The sequence below is a fragment of the Ceratotherium simum genome, chromosome 19 (assembly GCF_057802395.1).
Source record: "Ceratotherium simum simum isolate JZ-2026a chromosome 19, ASM5780239v1, whole genome shotgun sequence".
NCBI lineage: Eukaryota > Metazoa > Chordata > Mammalia > Perissodactyla > Rhinocerotidae > Ceratotherium > Ceratotherium simum.
In genome coordinates this window covers 14,811,033-14,829,886 of record NC_141918.1, presented here as the reverse complement: position 1 = coordinate 14,829,886, position 18,854 = coordinate 14,811,033, and the positions used below count along the sequence as shown (strand labels likewise).

The 18,854-nt window shown below is 46.5% G+C and overlaps 1 protein-coding gene across 1 annotated transcript in view; it reads left to right on the top strand.

The window, feature by feature from the left end:
- The first annotated feature begins 1,901 nt into the window (after positions 1-1,901).
- BACH2 (BACH transcriptional regulator 2) overlaps positions 1,902-18,854 on the top strand; it is a 331,444-nt gene continuing 314,491 nt past the window's right edge. Inside the window, exon 1 of the mRNA XM_004422127.3 lies at positions 1,902-2,320. The gene's annotated coding sequence lies outside the window, so the exon portion shown is untranslated. The remainder of the gene's footprint in view (positions 2,321-18,854) is intronic.

Here is an 18,854-nt window from a genome sequence, read left to right as displayed (position 1 = left end):
TCAACCTCCTTGAATGACTAGACAATACAACCAATCACAGTTGCATTAGATTTTTTTCATCTCTAATTGCTGTTCCATCTCATACTTGAGAATTTCAAACTAAAAAAGCTCCAGTCTGTCTTTGGCAAGTAGAAAGACTAACTGAAATGACCTAATAGCCTTTGTTACATCCATCTGGGACCAGAAGTAGGGGGAGATCAGCTTGCAGCAGCATCCCCTGCTCTTTGCTGTGCCCAACTCCACCTCAGCTTGGCAGCCATGGCCTGCTTGAAAAGAAATGAATTTACATGACCCTCACAGGGATCTCCTCAAGCCTGGCTCTTGAGAGAAAAACATTTATTGGTGCTATTAAGACGCATAAAGTTATCGCATTGACACTCACGCTTACAAGATTAAGGAAGGCGGAAACATCACCATCCATAAGACGATAAGAAATAGCCCTGCCAGGGTAGACCAGGGATCAGTAACCTCTGTCATTGCCAGGGGGCCAGGCAGGGACCTCAGAAGCAGGCTGTTTTGTCAAAAAGGGCACCAGACCCAAAGTCAGAAGAGCAAGGACTGTTCCTATCTCTGAGCCTTCTCATCTGAAAACCGGAGAGGCTAGCAAAGAAAAACTCCCAGTGTGGTTCTAGACCTACACATCGACGCACTGCAATGCTGTTAGGAAAATTAACTCGACCCCTTCAGCTTCCTTTCTGCCATCTCTTAGCTTTCCACACAGACATTCAAAATGGGGCCTTTTAAAACTCTGCCCTGGAACGAAGGTGGTTCAGAGCAACACTTTGGCTGATATCACAAGACACCCAGGGCAACGCTTCACTGCTTCCTCAGCATATGCCAGTGCCCATTTTGCAGGGGGATTTATGATCCTTCTCTCAGTAGAGCGAGCCAAAGTTTTATAATATTCATTAAAAATCAGCACCACATGTAATAATATGGAATACTGCCTGTACACAAGGGGGCCAAGTTATAGGTGTTCAGGGAGACATGGCAGAATTTCCTGGCCTTGGCGGGGGTAAAGTTGCAGGCACCAGCACTACACTAACACAACCTTCTTTTATTGCAAATGTTCGTTCAGCCTAAGTCCTAATTCCTTTCTTTAAAATCCTAACCATCGAGATCTTTTCTGACAGGGCAGCCACAGGATGGCTTTAAAGTGCAGCAGCAACACCCTGGCCGCCTCCAGAGGGAGAGGCTGGAACCCAGTAGGAGCGGGGCTGAACCTGGGAGGTAGGCTTTTCATGTACGTTTCACAATTACTCGAGTCACTTCTAAAACCCTGGCGTGAGGGCTCAGAGGCTCGCTCGGCGGGACAGGCCGAGGACAGGCCGGGAAAGGATTCAAACACCAACACTGGTATTGGGTGGGGAGCTACTCTTCCTTGCCCCACCCCCACCCAAGACGGGCCACGGTCAGCTTTGCGGCGGCCCAAGGAGCATCTTTTCCTGCTCCTCCTGGGAAACGCTAGACAACCCAGGAATCCCAGGCTTCGAGGTCCTGCTCCCCTTCCTGGACGTAGTGCCCTGGGCTCTGCCCCGCTCCCCACGTGCCACACCAGCTCTCACCACTCCCCCCCGCTCCACTAGCCCCCAGCCCTCGTCTTTCAAGGCCCCTGCGAGACCCGTGCAAGGCCGGACCCCGCCAGGCTGTCAGCGCGGCCCGGAGCAGGGTGCCCTCGCAGCCGCGCGGCCGCACAAAGCGGGCAGAGCGGCGGCGGCGTGAGGCGCGCCCCCTCCCGCGAGTCGGCGGAGCGCGCGCCCGCCCCCGCCCCCCGCCCCAGCGCCCGGAGCGCCATTCGCGGAGCGGCTTACGCTAGTCGCCGGGCGTACGGCGCCCCAGCGGCCGGGGAGGTGCGCTGCCCGGCTCCCGTAAAGTTATTGTGAATGGGGAGTGGGTGACGTCAGCGCCGAATGTCAACAATGTAGCGATTGAGAGTGTGGGCGTTCCGGGGAGAGCGCGAGCCGCGCGGCGAGGAGCAAACAGCGCCGAGCAGCCGCCGCCTCAGCAGCAGCAGCAGCAGCGACCGTGCACGCCGGGGCTGCGCTCGCCGCCGCCCTCGCCACCCCGCCTGCCCACTCCCGCCGCCGCCGCCGCCGCCGCCGCCGGGCTCTCGCTTTCTCCTCGGCCTGCCCTCGACCCTTCCCCTCCCCCTCCTCGGCACACTCAGGGGGCTGGGAACCGGCTGCCATGTGATGCGCGTCCTCTCCGCGAGCTTTCGGTGACCCCCGAACCGCCCACCGCGCCGGCTGCCGGGAGGGGGCTGCGGGCTGGGAAGACGCGGGGAAGAGGAGGCGGAAAAGGACGCAAACTTCTCGGCGAGGTGAGTCCCCGGCCCCGGGCCCCGGCGCCGGGCGGGGCGGCGGGGCAAGTTTGCGGGGGGCGCGGGTGCGCGGGGCAGGCGGGGAGGCGTGGGGAAGCGGAGCGGCAAGGGAGCCGCGGCTGCCCGGTGTGCAGCCGCCAGCCGAGCGCCCTGGCCGCTTTTATGGCATTTTCTAGGAACGGGAAGGGGGTGGGAGCCGAGCCGGCCGACGCGCCGCGGCGAATGTGCGCTCTCTCGCCTGGCTGTTTACAGCGGCGAGGCGGCAGTGTATTTCGCTCGCGTCGACGGGTGTTTTGGAACAGCAGGGGGAGGAGGAGCAGAGGGTAATAAGTCAGGCGTGGGGAGGGCGGGCTGGAGGGAGGCGCGTGTCCGCGCGAGCCGGAGCAGCTGTCAGACCCACGGCCCTGCTCCCGGACCCGCGAGACCCGGGCGCCCCGGTCCCCGCGATCCCCGCGCCAGGCCGGGCGGCCTCCTCCCTGCCCGCGGCGTCCGCGCCCGGGGCTGCTCCACTAGGGCCGCGGCCGCCGCGCCTTTGCGCTCAGCTGTCAGTCGCCGCCGGGTAGCCGGGACCACCGCTACTGGCGGGGCATCAGAGCCCAAGTTCAGGGTCCCAGGAAGAGGCAGGCTGGGGGCCTCGCAGCGCGGACCTCGGGTTGCGCGCTGGGTGGAATCCCCACTAGCCAATGACCGAGTTATCGGAATGCGTCCCTGGGAGCTCAAACCGAAGGACTCACGCGTTCAGAGAGGGAAACCTTGCACTTCCCTCCCCACAGGAGTCTGCCTGAAATCAAAGTGCAATATACACATATGCACACACCCTCTTTTCCCTCCCCACACTTCAGTCTCCAAGCCCCAGAAGCTCCACTTTGGGGGGGAGTTTATCCAGGGGACACCTCTCCACTTCCCCATGCCGAGGCGCCCTGTGAGTCTCGCAGTTCTCTCGCCCGTGGGTACTCAGGAGCCCAGCGCCGATGGAGAGGGCGGCGGGCGGCGCTCATGGACTACCCCAGCTGCCCGCGAGAGGGGACTCGAGTGAGCATCTCGGCGACCTCGGTCTGGCCGACGATTTGCAGGAACTCGGACCGTGGAAGGAACGGGGAGGGCCGGGTGTATGTGTGTGAAAGGGACTGGGCAACCCTGGATTCGGGGGTCGTGGGCGCTCGGGGTATCCCCAGCACCCTCTCGAGTGTAGGCGAGTTTGACAACTTGGGGGAAGTTCCGGCGCAGCCGCTGTCCTGATGGTTTTGTCTGTGGCCGGAGAAGGTGCGCCTCACAGCTCGCCCGCCGGGTCACCGCGGTCGCCGCGATCCGTGGCCCCTGGGAAACGAGAGGGATGAGGGCGCCCCACCCCCGACGGAGCCGCAGACTCCCGGCGCGGGTGGCGAGACGCGGCGTTCCTCGGTTTTCACCTTCGCCGTCTAGTGCTGCAGTCTCTCACTCTGTGTAGATTTCATCTGTTGAGTGTATTTAACTAAAAAGGGTAATTACTTTAGATAAAAATCCTTTCCTGCCTAGTGGGAACCTTGGCGGAGATAATGCCTAATGAGATATTTTGCTTTTGTCTGTTTAGAGTAAAATTAGAGATGTTAACTCTGATAACGGTTTTCTCAGATCATTAAAATGTAACGTAGGAAAGGCATGTCGAGCTGCGAAGGCTCTGGCTGACATGAAAGAAGCTGAGCGTGAAAGGCTGCCACTCTTTCGGTGGAGAGGGCTATTTTGGTAAGGCAGCCGGCGTCTGGCTTAAAATGTGAGATTGCCCCACCCTGCAGCCCCCTCCAGCAGCTCTCGAGTAAACGGCATTTTTCATTCTTGCAGTTAATAATAAAAGTGAGTCAAAATGACATCTTGTTAGAATTAGTCTTTAGTCTGTAAGAGCGATCGCTAAATTACAGCGTTGCATTCAAACTGCTGCAGTGAAAGGTCTGTCAGCATTTCCATTATAAAATCAGTTTTTCAGGAGTTTATAATTTCACCGCAAAACTTTGAGTGGCTGAAATGTTTTTCCCTTCTAGTATTCTGGTTTAAAAAAAATGCATCGATTGCCCACTGCCATCCTATTTGCTGTACCTGAAACTTGAATATCATTCAAATGAGGGTCCCAGAAATGGAATACACCAACCACGGAATAAAGTACTTTTGTTAGAGCATACGTTATTTATGCAGAGCAATATTTTCATTTCGGATTTTGAAAGGCTTTAGCTTTGCTGTTTGGTAATCGTAAATGTGTTGAGTTAATTCTTCTGGTGTATGTCGATTCTGCAGGTGGATTGAAATGTCAATTCGTATTGTATATGCCAGGATTATATGTATGGAAAAACATTCTCCTCATGTGAGTGTATGTCTGAACTCTTAGTGAAATTATGAAGGCACATGTTAGTTACTTGTCAGTTCTTTGTATGTTCCATGTGAGGATCTGCCATAGAGAAGAAGGAATAAGGCGAAAGAGAAGGAGGGAATCAGGACCCCCCTAATTCACTTTTCAGTATTACTAGTGCCTGGGAGGAAGCCATTTATTCTCTATTGAATTATGCCTTCGACTCAGTGTCTTCAGGCAAGTCCCTTCCAGTTGCTCACCTCTGGCTGCTGTGCGAGGGGCTTAATTATTTGCAAACTGCCTTGAAGTCCCTGGATGAAAGGCACTGCAAGAGTGCAAAGTATTGTTATTCAGATATGGAATTTAATGATCCATTACAGTTCCTCAGGAAAATGTACTCTGCAGTGATGGTAGGAAACGTTTCCACCTGATTGAGGGTAATAATAACTGCTTAAAAGTAGGTTCAGGTTACAGATGAGACAATTAACTCTAGCCATGTGCTCTTCAGTTTGTTGCAATTCATTTTGTGATCAAAGTGAGTCGCAGAGAGCCAGATGGTCAGGTTCATGTTCAAATCTCTCCTAGGCCAGCCCTTCACTTCTGGGCCCACTGTCTGCACAGCCGACGGGACTTATTCATTAGCGCTTGTGAGCTGTGACTCAGAATTGTGATCGAGGCTCCTGTGATGCCAACAAAAGGGCTCAGGCCAATCTGTATTGTTGGGAGCAGTTTAATTTTAGTTGGATTAACTCGCGCTTAGTGTTTCTGGTCTGGATCCAGCCGTAATAAGGGAGGAGAGAGATCCTAGTGGCTCTCAGCTCAGCTGTGCCAGGCTCCATCCACTGCCCTAGTTTTCGTACCTCCGATTTCAGGGGTATGGTGTCTGGCTTGTTATAAATGCTGGCTTGATTGCTGAATGAATGACAGAACACTTAGATAAATATCATTCCTGTTTGACTGAGGGGGTGGAGAGCAGGACTAGCTTCATGGGCATGTGACCTGCCCCCTTTGTACAGGGTCCCCCTCCCTGCTCAGAAGGGCCTCACACTTGGTTTAATCTTCTGCTGTTGTCTTCTTGAACTCCTTAATACTTCTTGAACACAGGGCCCTTCATGTTCATTTTTCACTGGTCCTGGTGAGCAGGGGGCCTGGCGGGGAGTGGCAGGCAACCGCTACTCTGTCTCAGCTCCTTGTCGTCTACTGTTGCCAGGCAGGAGTGGCTGGGAATACTGGCTTCGTGTGGCCATATCGTCTGACTTTCCAAGGGAAGCTGGATATCTGGGTTTTTATGTGGAATCCCCTAATTTTTAAATATTAGCTCAAAATTTTTTTAAATATTGGATGAGAACATATGGAAGAGCTAGAGCTGACCTGCAGGCTGCCTGTCTTCCACCACGGAATGGGCTAAAACATCTTATTGTTTACTATTTCTAGATTTGGCTGTTTTCTAAAGGCCTGGCACATAGTAGAGGATGTGTGAGTCTCCACCAAATGAATGATCACAGCTAGTGGGAAAATTGAAAGATGCTAAGAAACAGAACTTGAAATCGACGCTGAGTCCCACTCAGGGATTGATCGCTTTCTTTTTAACAGAGAATACAAGAAATTACTTATCTCATTGACTCCTCAAAGCCACCCTGTGAAGTAGGCATGGTGCCCCTTCTACAGAAGAGGACAGTTCTCATTTTACGTTGCAAAGAATTTCATCTGCATGCAGTGTGTGTTTTCTTGACTGTCTAAAGATTATTTCCCCATCCTATATACACAGTGCAGCCCTGAGTCAATGACTGGGTGTCAAGTAGGGACCCTAGCTTACAGAGAACACAGTCCCTACCTTCACATCCAAGAAACAGAGAACAATATGAGATGCAAAGCATTTGTCAAAATCTGCGATTCGGAGAGCAGACACTGTATCTGCCTCCCTGTTCCTCTCCTTTCCCTATCTGGATGTTGAAGAAACTCCAGTGACATATGACCCTGTCAGAGGTGCTAGCAGTTCAGAAGTCAGAGCTGGTTGCAAAACTTGGCATTTCTTTGGGAAAGAAGATAAGAAGCTTTTGGCAGAGCTGAAGCCACGTTAGAAAGAGCAGCACCAAGGCCTCAGGAATGACGGAAAGTCACTCCTGTATTGTCAGTGACAGTGTATAACCTATTCCTGATGCATCTTTAAATTTTAGGTAAACATTTACAAATTTCAAGTCCAAACTGAACTAAACATTTTGTAAACTTGGTAAGATTGCCCAGAATATTACTCGTCTTTTTTTGTCTAGGACATTTAATAGAAAAGTAATTTTTTCTTTGTCAGTTCCAGGGTTTTCCTTTCCCTTTTTTTACCTTTTCCTTTTTGTTAATTTCAAATGTCAGTGTACCTAAAACTGAAACTTAATCTTTACTAGCAGCATGCTCCTCAGCTCCCCTGAAGCTGGAAGTATCCTCAGAATCACCACTATGTCCTTTTCAAGGTCCATTTCTTTTCTGAAGAATATGGAAATTGAACTTTGTCCTACTAGTGGCACTACGTCAAAAATCAGGCAGGAATTCTGCCTTTGTTTTTCCTTGAGCTGCTTTTTCCAAAATAATAAATCTCCCCAGTCTGAAAGCATTTCACGTACTCTTTCATTCTAGTCATTGGAATTATAGCCAAAATGTTTCTGTCTTCCCCAGTGACTTCATAATCACCGTTTCTCCAGCATATTCCCCTGGTGAACTTTTCTTTTGCTCTTTAGCCTGATAATAAATTGTCCTTTGGTTCTGAGCTATGTCGTTTTCCTCTCTGACCTTTTTGTTCCTCTCCTGAAGGCTGTAGGACGCACTGCTGATGCCCCTGAGACCTGGGGCTTGGCTGCTAGCTCCCTCTCGTCCTTGTGTCTGCTCTCATCTTCTCCTTTCCAAAGCATTTAAATTTTCCACTTTCCAGTCCTCCCATACTTCTCATAATTGTCTTCAGTTGTTCCTGAGCCTGCAGCTGGCATGTGGACAAACTCCAGGTTAGATTCAGAAGAAAGCTTTTTGAGTTTCCAAGTCCTCCTTCAGCTCCAGTCTTGCGCCATCCTTCTCTTCTCTCTTCCCGTCACTTTCTGCAGATGCTTCAGGAATTTCCTTCGGACTCTCCGTGAGTCTAACCCATAGAAGGCTTAGATTTTCACTTTGGAGCTTAAAGTTGGGAGACCCCAGCGTGCTTATTCCCATTCTTAAGTAGGAACACACAAAGTGAAGATGCATGCTCGGAAAATTTCCTTAATATCGTAGGATCTGTAGGTTATCGGCAATTTTTATTTTCTTCCCATCCTCTATTCTCCTAAGCATCAGAAGCTTGGGGATGCCCCCAAATGGGCCAAGTGTCCAGAAATGCCATTCTTTAGAGACAGATGCCTCAGTCATTCACTAAACAAACATCTACTGAGTATCTCTTCTGTGGCGGGCATGGTGTTAGGAGATCATGGGGCTGGTGGGGAGCAAACCCAGTCCTGGTCTCTGCCCTCATGAAGCACATGACCTAGTAGGAGGGGTGACATTAATCAGATAGTAACGGATAACGCATTGCCAATTCTATGAAGGAAAGATATTCTATGCACTGGAGGATATAATGGGGGGGTTTGATCAGGCTGGGAAGTTGGGGCAGTCCTCCCTGAGGAATTGTGGAGTGAGCTGCCATTTGGGCCCATCTGCAACTTGGGGCCGGCTCTTTCCCCCTGGCCCCCTAATTCTGTTAATTCAGTACTATCTTTGGCCCTTTGGAGTGTTGCATAAACCAGGATATAACCCCTGGGACCATTTTGGCAAATAATGGTTCCTGTATACAGAGTCCAGAATTGATTTATTTACCTCTGTCTTTAGAACCTGATAAAAACAGAATTAATTGCCAAGAATACTGTTCATTTCCGTCCTTGGAAAAAATGCACGTTAGCATTCTTATTTTGAACATATTTAGGGTCATTTTGACAACATTTGAATGGTTAGAGCTACACAGGCATTCTCTCCCAGTTGGCTACGTGTGGCAGCTGGACAAGGATCTTTAGTGAAAATGTGAGTCCAGCTTCTGTCTGAAGCCCCCGCTTCCCCCAGAACAGGAGAGTCTCCAGCCTCTGCAGACCAACGGTGATGATTTAGACCATTCTTAGCATAATCCAGGAGTGTTGACAGTGTCAGTTGACTTTACTGTAGGACAGATTGACTTTACTAAAGTCATTATATGCTAAAACCCCTGTATTTTCTTTTTCTTTGATGATAGCTGACCTGTGTTGGGAGCTACCTATGTGTTACTCATATTAACTCATTTAATCCCCCTAACAACCCAGAGCTAGGTGTGACCATTAGAAGCCGAGACACAGATGTCACCCAGCTAATGAGTGGTGGGGCTGGGATTGGAAACTAGGTGTCTGACTGGAGGGCCTGTTCTTTTAACCACCATGCTATTCCGCCCCCCTTTTCCTTTTCTTCTTCATTGAGGTCAGAACGGTCTCTAGCAGTTCTCAGAAGTGGAAATATAGGCCAACTCACTCTCAAATATTGGGTATTTTGTTGACGTCTCTCTGAAAGATAAAATTGAAAAATAGTTTCACAGTGAACCTGAGTGAATCTCTCTCTTGTCTTGCACGTGATTCACTTTCCAATAATTGCATTCCTCAGGTCTAAGGGTCCATTTGGGGATCAGAGAGTAGAATGGATGACATGAAAAGGCAAAAGAAGAGTTAGACATAGACTGTGAATCTCCTGGTTCTGGCCCTCTGGCTTTTCTGTAGCTCGTGCTCCTATGCTCTTGTTATGGGAAGAATTTGTTTTTAGCTTTTTTATTGGATGAGGTAGGAAAAGGTGAAAGAAAACATTGCTAGACTAGGTAGATTATTCTACTGAAGAGGAAGAATTTCATTCAAAACCAATTCCATTGGAGTTCCTAATGAGAAATATTAGCTACTAGTAACGGAGAAAAGCAGGTAACCTTTGCTCTCATTCTGGTCAATTTCAGGAAGAGATTATCTTGCCAGATTAGCATGTTGCAACTCTCAACCGGAGACCTGAATAGTTTTAAAGGACTCAGCTAGGTGGTTGGCTTGGCAGTGACCCCGCTTACCTTGGGTTGCAGGGTCACCGTTTAGAATGCTGACTCAGCTCTGCCCTGGGCCGGACACCCAACTGTCTTCTTTAGTCAAGAGACATTATTCTTGGGAGCTGTTGGAGCATTAAGCATATGGTTGAAGCTCAATTTGGGAAATGATTGAGTGTATGAATGCACTGTGCTTATTTTTCAGCATTTAGTTCAAATTTTGGAGATGGCTAAATGGGGAGACGCTTAGTGTGTCTGTTGGAGGTTTTAAGTGATTAAAAAAATCAAGCAGATGAGTGCATAAAGATTTCTATGCAAACAATGATGAGCTTAAATTAAAGCTGCTGATTTAGTATGAGAATTACTTGCATTGATTTGTAGAATATCTATAGGGTTCAAGATTCCGTATTATGCAAATGAATGAGCCCTGAAGAGTCAAACTGTGAAAAAAAATGAAATTAACTATAAAAGATATTATTACCCACTCAGCAAGAGGAAATTTTAGACATGGTTAGAGTTAACCCTTCCTTTTCATATATCTCCTTGGGAAGATCAGCGTCAGGGGTGATGATCCTTGCTGCAGTTGTAAAGGAGCTAGGCAAGGTTTGCTCTCAGTTCTCCCAGTGTCCTCTTTCTGTCCTTCACTCCATGCTTTGCTGCCTTGGGGCCACCCAGTGCCCTTAACTAGCCCCCTCCTACCCTTTCAAAACCAATCTCAGAAAAGAGTTTTATGAGCACAGTTTTACTAAGTATAAATAACTGAGTATACCTAGTGCATTACTTCTTTCTGAGGCATCAGCATATTCATAGGAGACAAAGCCAAAGAAGTGAAACCCTGAAGACAGGAATAGTAGAATTTCACACACTGGCAACCTGGTGGATGGGAAGAAATTTCTGAGTGGAGAGAGGGCTGTTTATAAATCCAACCCTGGACAGAGAATATAGACAAACAGCTTAGAGGATGTAAACCACTGTAATATTAAAAATATAAAGGGCAGATGATTTTTAATGTTATACTGCATTTATCAATGAGACACTGCATCTGATCACATAAACCTGTATAGCAAGATGGTGTGTTATTTGACATTTAAACTGCGCTTCAGGGGAAAGCTACTTGGTCTATAATTAGGAATTTTTGTCAGTCAGTCGCAGTGAACTCTGAAATACTCTATTATCCTTAAATGTTGAATTTTAAAAGAAAAAAAAAAGCAGTGGATCTCACTCATCTGCCTCCCCAGCCCCACCGTTTTATTGATAAAAATTGCGTTGCTAAATTTACTTCAAAATTGGTATGCCCGTACTGTTGGCATGATGGTGACATCTGGACGTCTGGAGAGGCTGATTGATTAATGAAACTGTGCTTATTTTAGATAGAGTTGTTGCCTGCTGAATCCCAGTTGTGAAGAGTCTGAACTGCCTTTCGTACGACCCCTCCCCCACCGCAAACTGCTCCAGCAACCATGCTATGTTGAGTTGATGGCGCCATCTAGTGCCAGTCTGTGGAACTGTCCCACAGGACTCCGTGTGTCGTTCTGCCTTTGCTGTGGGTCAGATCACTTAGCTGGGTGTGAAGAGTCCCCCCTTGTCTGGGAGTGCACTGTCTAGTGGTGGACTTCCCTCTAATTCCTACTTTCCTTTGTCATAGTTTAGTTATGTCTCCGTGCCTTCCTTTCTCCCCGACTCCGTTTCTTTCTGTTCCCCTCTCTCTAGTATCTCCTCTTTGTAGCCTTTCTTCCTTCCTATTTTCTCTTCCAAATCTTGATCAGTTTTTTTGGAGCAAAAAACAAAAACAAAACCTGTACTCACAACTGATAAATATAAAGATTTTTCTAATGATACGTTATGCCAAAGTAAGAGAACACCATGCATTGTAAAGTGAAATTAACCATTTAAAGCATATTAAAGGACCAGAGTGAAACTAAAAAGTCCAAAAGTCTCATTTAGAAAACTGTCCCTTCATCTTCCTCTATTTAGACGTTTCCTCAAACACAGTCAATCGAGAGTGTTTACTTTAGTTTTTAATTGGTTTTGGAACTACATGTTGTTACAGTATTATTTTCTCTTTTTAAGTTGCAAATTTAACCTCTCACTCGTATTTTAAATTCAAGACACCGTCATGGAATATCCTGGAACAGTATCTCCCTGGCATGGCATTGTTTCTACGGAAAAGTGTGTTCTGAGTTCCAGACAACCAGTTTTCCTGTAGTTTTCTGGATCTTGTATCAAATGAGAACAGAGAGGAAAGACACGTGGGACACAGCCTGAGATGTGATTGCTCCATAACGTTTGTGGGGCCTGAATTAGTGTACAGTTTTAAGTCTCCCACATCAAACAGTAAATTTTAAATTTCCACTTATGTTAAGCATCTTGATATTGTGGGTTTGAAAGTAAGTCCCCTCTGAAAAACAGGAACTGTGCTTGCCTGTTACCAGTTCTTGTGGTCGATATGGCAACTATTTTGATTTTTCAGAAGGGAGGAAAAGCAGTTAAATCCAGTTAAAATTAAAACCAGTTAAAGTTAACTGGCTCATGAGATTTGAATGCAGCTGTTCCCCACGTCACAACACTGAGAGCAAGTTGTTTATTTATTACCACTGTTAATTATTGTTAGCTGTTACTACTACTTTTTGAGCAGTGGCATAGATTATTTATATTTTCAGTCTAACCTTGGAAAATGGGAACTGCAAGGGTAGAGAGGTTCCTGTTTGCTGATTTGCATGTACCTTGTTTTTGTTTTTGCTGGGTAGGTGTGTGCACCTTATGTATGCAAGAGTGATTTAGCCTGTCAGCAGTTTCCTACCAGAGGCGCGTGCTGACTCATGCAGCTGTTGCAGCCTCAGCTGGCCTCACTGTAAACTGCCCACAGTACCAGCGCCGCCCGTGGAGAGCGCTGGGGCCGCTTAGCTGCTGGGAGGCTATTTTCAGATCTGTGGTCACTGCTGAGCTGGGTTCCCTTCCCCTTCCAGCAGCCAAACACAGCCTTTTGGTTGCAAGGTAGAAAATTGGGAGTATTTCTACCTTTGTAGAAACTGCCTAAGAGTCACAGCACTTCTGGGAATCCCTCAGAAAAACGGATTTTTTTTGCTTCATTTGCATTTTCTGGGAATCTTAGGGGAGAAGGAGGAGGGGATGATCATAAAGGAAAGGGAACGTGCTGTTACTTCCTCCTTAGCACCAGAAGGAACTTTCATGAACCTTTAGGTTTTCTTGGTGTAACTGAAACCTGACCCACTTCCCTGCGTGACCCGTGTGCCCTGAGGAGGGACGCCGGGGAGTGGGCACGGAGTGGCCAGCCTGACGCTGTTTTGTGTGGCTCGAGTCCTTGAGAAATGACAGGTTTTGTTTATATCTGTTGCACGTTATTAAGTTTAAAAAAAAAAAACCTGACCTCAGGTCATTTTAAAGCTGGCATGTGTTTTCAGAGATGGTTTCACTGTTTGTTTTTGGAGTTTAGTTCTGCTTATTTTCATCCGAAAGTGCGAAATGTTACTTTTTTTGAGGTTTCTAAATAAACTTCCTTTTGTAGATACAAGTTGATCAGATCATCCTAAACTGTCTTGAGAAGGATGATTAAAGTGAGATCATCTGGGGAAAAGGAAAGCTTTGCACACCCTTGAGGATTTCTCCTCCTTTTTTTTTCTTTTTTTTAGCTTCAATAAGCGTTCTGAAGCAGCTTTGACCAGTAATAAAGAAAAAGCCAAGCCACAGTGACTGTGTAACATGATGTTGATGGAAGTGCATGGTTTCCGCCGATACAAATGACTCATCAGTATCAATAGAATTGTGACTTCTAATAATAACACAGTGCAAGACCTTCAAAACATGTGGTTTTTAGCCCTAGCTGTTAGTGAAAGGTTGGAAAATATTAGTTTGAGCTTTTTTTTTCTGATCTCTTGATTTCACCCAAGTATAAAGTTGTTTTTTGTAGGTGTGCTGATCACACTCTTGTTTTTTCATCTTACTGTTTTTAGTTTCGTTATGACCAAGTAGCCAAACTCAGATCATTTCATCGTTTAGAAATCTGTGCAGTAAGCATCTCCTGTCAGGGCTGTGTTTTGAGGGAAATGTGGCTGAAAAGCAAATCCTCCCTGAACAGAGAAAGGAAAAAACTGGTGCAGATGACCGTCCGCCGAGCTGCCTGCCTCCTACACAGCATCTATTGTGGAGGGCTGTGGTATTGCTGACTAGCCTATTGCCATGTGAGTCATTGTCAAAGGATTCCAAGAGGAAGGTTAACAGAAAATGCGAGTCAGAGGAAACAGTAGAGTGGAGAAGGAGCCGTTGTCACAGGAAGAAGGGTGCTGCCCCGTTTCCACGGCTGAGGGGCTGCCTCAGACCCCGAGCATGACAGGGAGTTTTGGTGTGTGGTCATACTCTGCGGCCTGTTTACTTGCGTCTATATATGGGAGCATTCTTGTTTTTTTGTTTAGTGTTGTTTTGTTTTCCCTGCAGCCTGGCCAGACCATTAGAGATCACTAATCTTAGCTCTCTACCACAGCCCTCTTACCCAAGAGCCCTTCCTTTTTTGCAGTTAGTAGTGAAAGCAACCGAATTTCTAGAATCTGAGAGCAGCATCTCCATTTACATTTATATGGTTTTTTTCCCTAAACATTTCATCTTTAGAAACATTCCGTCATTTGTTTCCTAGCTACTAGAGCCGGAGGCCTTTATGCCTTGCTTGCTGTGTTAGCCTTGATCTGGGAAATAAATGCTTTCAAGGTAAGCACAAAATTAGACTTTTATTAGTTCAGATTTTGTGTCAGTCTTGCCTCATTCACGTTTTTTTTTTTTTTTTTTTGGTCTCCTACCATCTTCTCGGCATTTTGGATTTTTAATACCAATACTTCCCTGTTATTCTTTTTACCCTTGTGTCTTGCTACCCAGTAGGAAGACCCATTCGGCCTCTTTTTCTTTCTCTCTCTGGCAAGTGTTTGCCTTTCCTTCTCTGTGTGAACATTCACCGCTTCTCGTTGGTTCTCTTAGATTCTCTTGGCTCGGGTGCGCATGCCCACTCTCCTTTCTCACACCGTTCCTGGACAGACCTGGGCGTGCGCACACACATGCACGCACTGTATGTATATATGTGTACACCCGTGTGCACACACATGCACTTCCACGTCGCCCCTCCCTGACCCTGGTGTCTTGCTCGTGGAGACCCCCACAGTGGCCTCAGGTGCCATGTCACCATCCCTGCCAGCAGCCTGTCTCTGGTAGGGATCATTCAGGTGGGAGGGAAGTCAGAAGGGGAGCCAGAGCTGGCTTCCCACCTGTGACGGAGAAGTGCATCCTGGGAAGAAGGCTGGCTTCTGAGGAACCAGGAGAAGGTCCAAGGGAGGCCCCACTTCAGAAGCCAGGGGAGGGTAGGTCCAGGCTCAGGGAGATAGCAAAGGAAGACAAGATGTTGAGACGGCTCTGCCACCCAGCCTTGAGTTGGAGAATCCCCGTGGGGTGAGAAATGCATCTGGATGGAGTGGGGTGGCTGAAGCGAGTTAGGAGGAGGAGGAGGCCCAGAACCCACAGTGTGAAAGAGGGCGGGGGTCTTCCAGTTGCCCTCTGGCTGTTAAAATGCTCACATAGCCTGGTGGGTCTATGGGAAGGGACGGGGGAACCCATGGGACACACAGTGAGGAGCAGCTCTTCACTCGTGGCCCAGGCTCTCTCCTGCCTCCTCAGGGAGGTCTTCCCTGACTGCCCTCCTTCCTGGACACCCTGGCCCCCTTCCTCTCCTTCCTTTTTTCCATAGCTCTTATCACCCTCGGACATCCTATATGTGTCGCTTGTGTGTTTATTCTCTGTCTCGCTCACTGTGACGTAAGCTTCGGGAGCTCAGGGCTCCTGGTTTCCTTTGGTCCCTGTGGTAGTCCAGGTGTCTGGAAACGTGTCTGGCACTGAGGCGGTGCTCAGTAGATATGTATTTGTTGAATGAATGAATGGAGTCATTGACTCTTCCCCCTAAAATTCACCTCTGGCTTCTTGCTGCTCACAGAAAAAGCCCAAACTCGGCAGAGCCTTTAAAGCTCCTTAACCTGTTCCCACCCCCCCGTTTCAGACATATTTTTCACTAATGTTTTCTTCTTGTTGAACTTTAAATATCTCTTGAACTAATTTATGTTTTTATTTTGTACAGTTTCCTAGTGTATGAATTATATATGTTGACTCTGAAGTTCTTTTAATTTATCCTAAATTACTTCTTGGAGAAATCAGTAATTACTTATTGAAGGCTTACTCTTTGCGGAGAACTCTGCACAGGATACAATATGCGGAGGAAAATTCCAGTATGAAGTGTGTGATCAAGGGCCAGAGTGAATAGTAGAGGTAAGCGTGGTAGGAGTTGGGAGAAAAGAGTCAGCAAAGACTGGAGGACTGGGAAGCCTCAAAAAGAGGAGTTGGATCTGTATGTGTCCTCAAAATATTGTGGGATTTGCTGAAATGGCCCTTAATTCCCCAGTTGATGCCCTTCATGAGTTTATAGATGTCAGGTTCATCAGCCTTATTGTTCTGTATCGATCTTTGTCAGCATGATGTCCCTTTCCTGATCATTCGTAATTTGGCCTTCTTAAGATGTAATGAGTTGAGGGATATGAAGAATTCTTAAGTGCAGACCTATAAAATTCTTATATAATAGTACAAAAAGTTTAAAATGTATGAGGAAGGCTGGCCCCGTGGCTTAGCGGTTAAGTGCGCGCGCTCCGCTGCTGGCGGCCTGGGTTCAGACCCCGGGCGTGCACCAACGCACTGCTTGTCCGGCCATGCTGAGGCCGCGTCCCACATACAGCAACTAGAAGGATGTGCAGCTATGACATACAACTATCTACTGGGGCTTTGGGGGAAAAAAATAAAATAAATAAAAAATTTTTTAAAAAATGTATGAGGAGTCCTTCACTTTTATTGTTTGAAAAAAATGTGAATAGAACTTTTGTTCACTAAAACATGAGAAGTTAGGAAACAAGCCCAAAGTAGTTGGTGATATTTGTGACACATATATAGGACTGGTCCAACATGTGTAAAGGACACATATGATTCAATAAGAAAAAGCCAGACAAGCCAAAAGAAAAATGATACTGTATATTCATATACTTAAGCAAGCACTTCACAAAAGAAACCGAAAATGGCCAGTTTAATAATCAAACACATGCAAGTTAAAGTCATAATAACATATCAGACACACTCTCTGGATTGGCAGAAATTTAAAAATCTGACAATACCACATGTTGGTAAGGATTTGGATGAATGTGAGCTCTTGTATATAACTGGTAGGAGTATAACTTGTTACAATTACATTGGAAAACAGTTTGTTACTACCTAACCAAGTTCAACCTGCTAATAACTTATAACCCAGCAATCTTATTCTAGGTATACATCTAGAAAAAAGTCTTATTCATGTGCTTCAAGAAACACAGACAAGAATGTTCAAAGAAGCATTGTTTATAAGAGCAAAAACTGGAAACAACCCCAGTACCCATCAACATTATATTGAATCAGCACATTTTGCTGTATTGATGCACTGGAATACTATTTGGCAGTGAAAAATGAGCTAATGGCACACGGAGGAGGGTGCAGAGAGACAGCATGCTTGGTAGTTAAGAGCAAGGATTTCGCCTGGGTTCAAAATTCGGTTCTGCCACTTATTTTGTGACCTTGGGCAAGTTTCTTAACCTCCTTGTACCTCAGTTTCCTCATCTGTACATTGAGAAAAATGATAGTGTCTACCTGACAAAGTTGTTAGGAGGATTAAATGAGTTAATATTTGTGATATACTTAGGAGAGTGGCCGGCATGTTATAAGGTCTATGTAAGAGTTTGTTAACAAATAAAAATGTGTGCATCGATATGGATGAATCTTACAAACAATGTTGAATGAAAGAAGCAAGACAGAAGAATACAGTGTGATTCCATTTATGTAAAGTTTGAAAGCATGCAAGACTAAATATATTGTTTAGGGATGCATATATCGATGGTAAAACTGTAAAGAAAAGTATGGGAATGATTGTCACAAAAAAAATCAGTGTAGTAGTTACCTCCAGAGGTGATGGAGTGCGATATGATGGGGAAAGTCCTGGCCATGTTTTATTTCCCAATCTGAATAGTGGTGCCAAGGGTGCTCTTTTGTGTAATTTTTTTTTTTAAAACGTATGTGTTTCTTGCCTATGTGTATATGTATGATATACTAGATAATAAATTTTTAAAGGATTTGTGAGTTATTTTCTGAAAATATTTCTGATTTGATCTATTTTAAAATTACCTCAGAGAATGCCAAACCCAAAGTAGCAAGATGACATTTAACAGGAATAAATGCAAATTCCTACATTTGGGTTAAAACAAAATAACTTGTTCAAGGACGGAATTTGCACACCTGCATAGTAGCTGTTCCTCCACAAGATTGTGAGCTGGCAATGCAGCAGTTCTTTAATTCTAATGGAAAGTGACACCTCCTTAGAGCCACATTAAGAGAGCTGTCCTGTTTAGATTGGGTAGTGCAGTAGTCTTGCTCAGCAGTTCTCAGGCCTGGATGTCCCATGTATGGAACACTATACTGCATCCCAAGGGAGTATTTTAAGGAAGATGTCGACCATGGAGGGAGCATCCCCTGTGATCAAGATGTTTAGGGATCTGGAAACTGGCCAGTTCCAAGGGCAGCCAAGGAGGTGGGGATGTTTAGCATGGAGAACAGGAAAGGTGGGAGGAGAAAGGGTGTTTTCCATCATTAGAAGAGGCAGCTGGCTTTCTTTGTTGCTCCACAAGTCAGATCTCTGTAATGTGGGGGAGGCAGGTTTCAGCTCCTGGTCACTGGAGATGCCCACGCAGAGGCCGTGGGACCTCCCTTAGGCTTGACTAGAGCCTCACTACCCTACGCGTGGTCCCTGGACCAGCAGCCTAAGCTTCACCTGGAGCTTGTTAGAGGGCAGTCGCAGGCCCCCCCACACCTGCGGAATCACAGTCTGCGTTTTATCAGGATCTCCCGGGACTTACATACACATTACAGTTTGAGAGGCACTGGGCTAAATGTTTCTAAGATCCCTTTTCATAATTCTTAAGATTCAATGACTTTATTTAGTGAACTACATACTCAACTGAAAATTGTCCTGTCATATGTAACATTATCGATTTAAAACACCTGACTGTAGTTAATAATACTGTATCGTACATTTGCAAGTTGCTAAGAGAGTAGGTCTT